At 35.2% G+C, this 6,391-nt stretch overlaps 1 protein-coding gene across 1 annotated transcript in view; it reads right to left on the bottom strand.

Moving 5' to 3' along the window:
• rerg (RAS-like, estrogen-regulated, growth inhibitor) overlaps positions 1-1,469 on the bottom strand; it is a 22,095-nt gene extending 20,626 nt beyond the window's left edge. The window contains exon 1 of the mRNA XM_056242717.1: positions 1,318-1,469. The gene's annotated coding sequence lies outside the window, so the exon portion shown is untranslated. The remainder of the gene's footprint in view (positions 1-1,317) is intronic.
• Between the last annotated feature and the right edge of the window lie 4,922 nt (positions 1,470-6,391).

Here is a 6,391-nt window from a genome sequence, read left to right as displayed (position 1 = left end):
TCAAAAGTAACGTTCCATAATGTGTGAGAATGATACAGTGTCACTGTTCCCGTAACGCTCACAGAACCAAGAACACACACTTTACAACATTTATAAAACTGGACGTTCAGATTTAACGTTTTCAGAACTTAATGGGAACGTTTGAGAAACGCTCTTAGAATATATTTGTCTTCGCTGATGTTCTGCACGGGTTATTATCGTTAACTTAAACTATTAAAACATTTTTTTTTATATATATATATAAAGCTGAAATAAAATATAAATATTACAAACACTAAAACTTATGCCAGTTAGTTTTCAAAGCTGGAAATAAAATAAACATAAATACCGGTAATAATATTTTCAAAAATACAATTAGAAAATAAAACATTCTTAAAATTTGTTTTACTTATTTACTTCAGCTAGTTTCCAACTCTCTCTCTCTCTCTCTCTCTCTCTCTCTCTCTCTCTCTCTCTCTCTCTCTCTCTCTCTCTCTCTCTCTCTCTCTCTCTCTCTCTCCAAAATATGGACAAACCCAAAGGTTGGGTTAAAAATGTAATTTAAAATGTTAACCCAATTACTGGGTTTGTCAATACTTGACCCAAATTTGGGTTGAAATAACCCAGCATTTACACACACACACACACACACACACACACACACACACTCTCATATACACTCAATTCAAATTAGCTTTATTGGCATGAATGTGTACAATAGCACAATATTGCCAAAGCAATAGACATATACAAACATATAGATAAATAAAAGTGAACAATAAATAAATAAAATAAAACAATTACTAAAATATCAAACAATCACACACTCTCTCTCTCTCTCTCTCTCACACTCACACACACACACACACACACAAACAAACAAACAAACACACAAACAAACAAACATAAAAATGAATAAAAAATATACTTATTTAATATATATATATATATATAACAAAAGCACATATCAAAACATAATTTAAAATATTTTTAAGAACTATAGTAGTATGCGAATACCAAAATAGCACTGGCTGTGCGTCTCTTTATAACAGCATCATAAGTTCTAGATTTACCTCAGACTCTTCAGAGATTAAACACACACTTCTACTGTGATCAACATCGATGGAGAAACGATCAGAACTCAGAACTGACACAATCATCTGCGAAATCTGCAGATCACCAGCAGATATAATTACTGCCATCATAATGTTGCTGATGATGATGATGATATGACATGATTGTGTTATTAATAATATGCTGTTATTGTCTTCAGGCTGCTGGTTGTTATGCGTTGTTTTTAAACTTGCCGTAATGTGAGAAGAGAAAGTGTGAACTCACCGTGAGAAACATCGAGTCCGAACCGATCAGATGATGTGGAGAGAGTGTGTGTGTGTGTGTGTGTGTGTGTGTGAGTCTGAGTCTGTGAGAGCAGAGAGAGAGAGAGAGAGAGAGAGAGAGAGAGAGAGAGAGAGAGAGTGACTGATGGATCCGCCCACAGACCCGCATCAGCGCAGATCAGCAGCGACTCAATGGCGACCCCTGCTGGACGACACACACACACACACACACACACACACACACACACACACACGTATGTTGTAGACCCATTTATACAGTACAAATATTTGTTAGACATGTGTTTTTCATATCTTTTTCTACGCGCCGTCAATTTACTGATGAATAAACCCGAAGAGAAACAAAGATTATAACAAAGTAACTGTCAATAATTCATGATTACAGAATCTTCAGAAAACAGGATAAAACAGGAATGACAAATTCTCTTAATTTAAATATGTCTATCATATCATATTATTTATAAAAAAAATCATTTATTCGCATATTTACAAATGTAATATTTTATTATTATTATTTTTATTTTTAAACATTTTTCACAGAAAGAACGAAAGTGAGTGAGTGTGTTTGTGTGTGAGTGTGTGTGTGTGTGTGTGTGTGTGTGTGTGTGTGTGTGTGTGTGTGTGTGTGTGTGTGTGTGTGTGTGTGTGTGTGTGTGTGTGTGTGTGTGTGTGTGTGTGTGTGTGTGTGTGTGTAAGAGAGGGAGTGAGTGAGTAAACAATGACATGATCATATGGAGTTGTTTTTTACATTAGACCACTAGAGGGCGACACGCGTCTGAGAGACAGACAGCAGATCTTCTGCAGCTGATGCCACACACACACACACACACACACACACACACACGCACACACACACGATTAGGTTATAGTATTAATAGTGTATATCTAGCTTCCATTGGTTTATTCCTCCACTTCGATCAGCAGCTCTTGATTCCAGACCCTCAGCATGATCACGTGATCGGTGTGGTTAATGTGGGAACCCCTTTGTCCACATTCCATCACCGTGGTGAAGCTCATCAGCCAATCACAGAGCAGAAAAAAGAAACGCGTGAGCTCGACTGTGATTGGCCAGCGCGTCTGTTGCTGTTCAGAGGCAGCAGTGAGTATCCCTCCTCTGTCTGTGCTGATCCTCATGAGTTTATGGCATTGGCAACCCATAGAACCGTTTGAGGGAAATTTATGAAATTTGGCACACATATAGAAGACAGTCTCAACATTAACCACAGCAAATTTGGAGTCTCTAACTCAATCCCTCTAGCGCCACCAACTGTCCAAAGTTGCCCTACTTTTTATGCTAATAACTTTTGAACCAAACAAAATTCTCTATGCCTTTTTTCATGATGCCATTTTGAATATTTTCCTGCCATTTTTAATTTTACGAAAACCCTTTTTCTAAGTTCTCCTATTCCGTCGCCCTGATTTTCATGAAAATCGAATCAGTTCACCATGCCGACAAAAAGTTATGGAATTCAAGTTGATTCATCGAACCGTTCGCAAAAAAAATAACATGTGAACGAATTTGACGAAGATCACGCCAACGTGGATGTGAGGCGATATCTCTGCGACGCTCTAGTGTCTTCAGACCAAACTTGGTGTGTGTTATGACAACCATGACCTGGGGACACCTGCACAGTTTCAGCACAGCGCCACCTACTGGTCTGGAGATATGAAGAAAGGGCTATTTTTGCTTATAACTTCTGAACAGTTTGACCAAAAATCTTTAGATTTGGACAATATCTTATTTTCAGTTGAATAGATAGATAGATAGATAGATAGATAGATAGATAGATAGATAGATAGATAGATAGATAGATAGATAGATAGGTCGATAGGTCGATAGATAGATAGATAGATAGATAGATAGATAGATAGATAGATAGATAGGTCGATAGATAGATAGATAGATAGGTCGATAGATAGATAGATAGATAGATAGATAGATAGATAGATAGATAGATAGATAGATAGATAGATAGATAGATAGATAGATAGATAGATAGGTCGATAGGTCGATAGATAGATAGATAGATAGATAGATAGATAGATAGATAGATAGGTCGATAGGTCGATAGATAGATAGATAGATAGATAGATAGATAGATAGATAGATAGGTCGATAGATAGATAGATAGATAGATAGATAGATAGATAGATAGATAGATAGGTCGATAGATAGATAGATAGATAGATAGATAGATAGATAGATAGATAGATAGATAGATAGATAGATCGATAGATCGATAGATCGATAGATAGATAGATAGATAGGTCGATAGGTCGATAGATAGATAGATAGGTCGATAGGTCGATAGGTCGATAGATAGATAGATAGATAGATAGATAGATAGATAGATAGATAGATAGATAGATAGATAGATAGATAGATAGGTCGATAGGTCGATAGATAGATAGATAGATAGATAGATAGATAGATAGATAGATAGATAGATAGATAGGTCGATAGATAGATAGATAGATAGATAGATAGATAGATAGATAGATAGGTCGATAGATAGATAGATAGATAGATAGATAGATAGATAGATAGATAGATAGATAGATAGATAGATAGATAGATAGATAGATAGATAGATAGATAGATAGGTCGATAGATAGGTCGATAGATAGGTCGATAGAAAGATAGGTCGATAGATAGATAGATAGATAGATAGATAGATAGATAGATAGATAGATAGATAGATAGATAGATAGATAGATAGATAGATAGATAGGTCGATAGGTCGATAGACGGATAGATAGATAGATAGATAGATAGATAGATAGATAGATAGGTCGATAGATAGATAGATAGATAGATAGATAGATAGATAGATAGATAGATAGATAGATAGATAGATAGATAGATAGATAGATAGATAGGTCGATAGATAGATAGATAGATAGATAGATAGATAGATAGATAGATAGATAGATAGATAGATAGATAGATAGATAGATAGATAGATAGATAGATAGATAGATAGATAGATCGATAGATAGATAGATAGATAGGTCGATAGATAGATAGATAGATAGGTCGATAGGTCGATAGGTCGATAGATAGATAGATAGATAGATAGATAGATAGATAGATAGATAGATAGATAGATAGATAGATAGATAGATAGATAGATAGATAGATAGGTCGATAGGTCGATAGATAGATAGATAGATAGATAGATAGATAGATAGATAGATAGATAGATAGATAGGTCGATAGATAGATAGATAGATAGATAGATAGATAGATAGGTCGATAGATAGATAGATAGATAGATAGATAGATAGATAGATAGATAGATAGATAGATAGATAGATAGATAGATAGATAGATAGGTCGATAGATAGGTCGATAGATAGGTCGATAGATAGGTCGATAGATAGGTCGATAGATAGATAGGTCGATAGATAGATAGATAGATAGATAGATAGATAGATAGATAGATAGATAGATAGATAGATAGGTCGATAGGTCGATAGATAGATAGATAGATAGATAGATAGATAGATAGATAGATAGATAGATAGATAGATAGATAGATAGATAGGTCGATAGATAGATAGATAGATAGATAGATAGATAGATAGATAGATAGATAGATAGGTCGATAGATAGGTCGATAGATAGATAGGTCGATAGATAGGTCGATAGATAGATAGATAGCTCGATAGATAGACAGATAGATAGATAGATATCTATCTAGATAGATCGATAGATAGATAGATAGGTCGATAGATAGATAGATAGATAGGTTGATAGATAGATAGATAGGTCGATAGATAGGTCGATAGATAGATAGGTCGATAGATAGATAGATAGATAGATAGATAGATAGATAGATAGATAGATAGATAGATAGATAGGTCGATAGGTCGATAGATAGATAGATAGATAGATAGATAGATAGATAGGTCGATAGATAGATAGATAGATAGATAGATAGATAGATAGATAGATAGATAGATAGATAGATAGATAGAAAGATAGATAGGTCGATAGATAGATAGATAGATAGGTCGATAGATAGACAGATAGATAGATAGGTCGATAGGTCGATAGATAGATAGATAGATAGATAGATAGATAGATAGATAGATAGATAGATAGGTCGATAGATAGATAGATAGATAGATAGATAGATAGATAGATAGATAGATAGGTCGATAGGTCGATAGATAGATAGATAGATAGATAGATAGATAGATAGATAGATAGATAGATAGATAGATAGATAGATAGGTCGATAGATAGATAGATAGATAGGTCGATAGATAGATAGATAGGTCGATAGATAGACAGACAGATAGATAGATAGATAGATAGATAGATAGATAGATAGATAGATAGATAGATAGATAGATAGATAGATAGATAGATAGATAGATAGATAGGTCGATGGATAGATAGATAGGTCGATAGATAGATAGATAGATAGATAGATAGATAGATAGATAGGTCGATAGATAGATAGATAGATAGATAGATAGATAGATAGATAGATAGATAGATAGATAAAATAAATATGCAGACAAAATGTACAGCTAAAAATGATTTAGTATAGCCTAATTGTCATTATATATGTATAAATAGTGCAATATTTTAATGCACAACACATAGACAGACCGCAGTCTATGATATTGAACTTGATAATTCAGTAAATGTTATAAATATATAAATATCTGAGGATGATGTAAAGCAGGTTTGTTCGTGTGATGAGGTTCAGTCTTCTTGTGTTCAGAGATTCAGGGCGGGGCGACAGACGCTCGCGTCTCAAACCTCGCTTCGCTGCCTCGACAGTGAACAGTGTGTGCGCGTCACCGGGGATCAGAACCGAAGCCTAGACAGTGAACAGTGGAGGATTAGAGACGCGACCCGAGAGACACAAACCAGAGCATCAGAGCCTCCTCGCGTCTCCATCATTCCTCCGTCCCGCAGAACCGAACACACTCACCGATACCGAGCCGAACACACACACACACCGATACCGAGCCGAACACATACACATATACCGAGCCGAACACACACACCGATACAGGGAACACCGAGCCGAACACAC

This window comes from Rhinichthys klamathensis, unplaced genomic scaffold (genome assembly GCF_029890125.1).
Source record: "Rhinichthys klamathensis goyatoka isolate OS25496 unplaced genomic scaffold, OSU_Roscu_1.1 h1tg000747l_1, whole genome shotgun sequence".
NCBI lineage: Eukaryota > Metazoa > Chordata > Actinopteri > Cypriniformes > Leuciscidae > Rhinichthys > Rhinichthys klamathensis.
The sequence above is the reverse complement of the archived record's forward strand: the minus strand, read 5'-3'. Positions and strand labels throughout refer to the sequence as shown.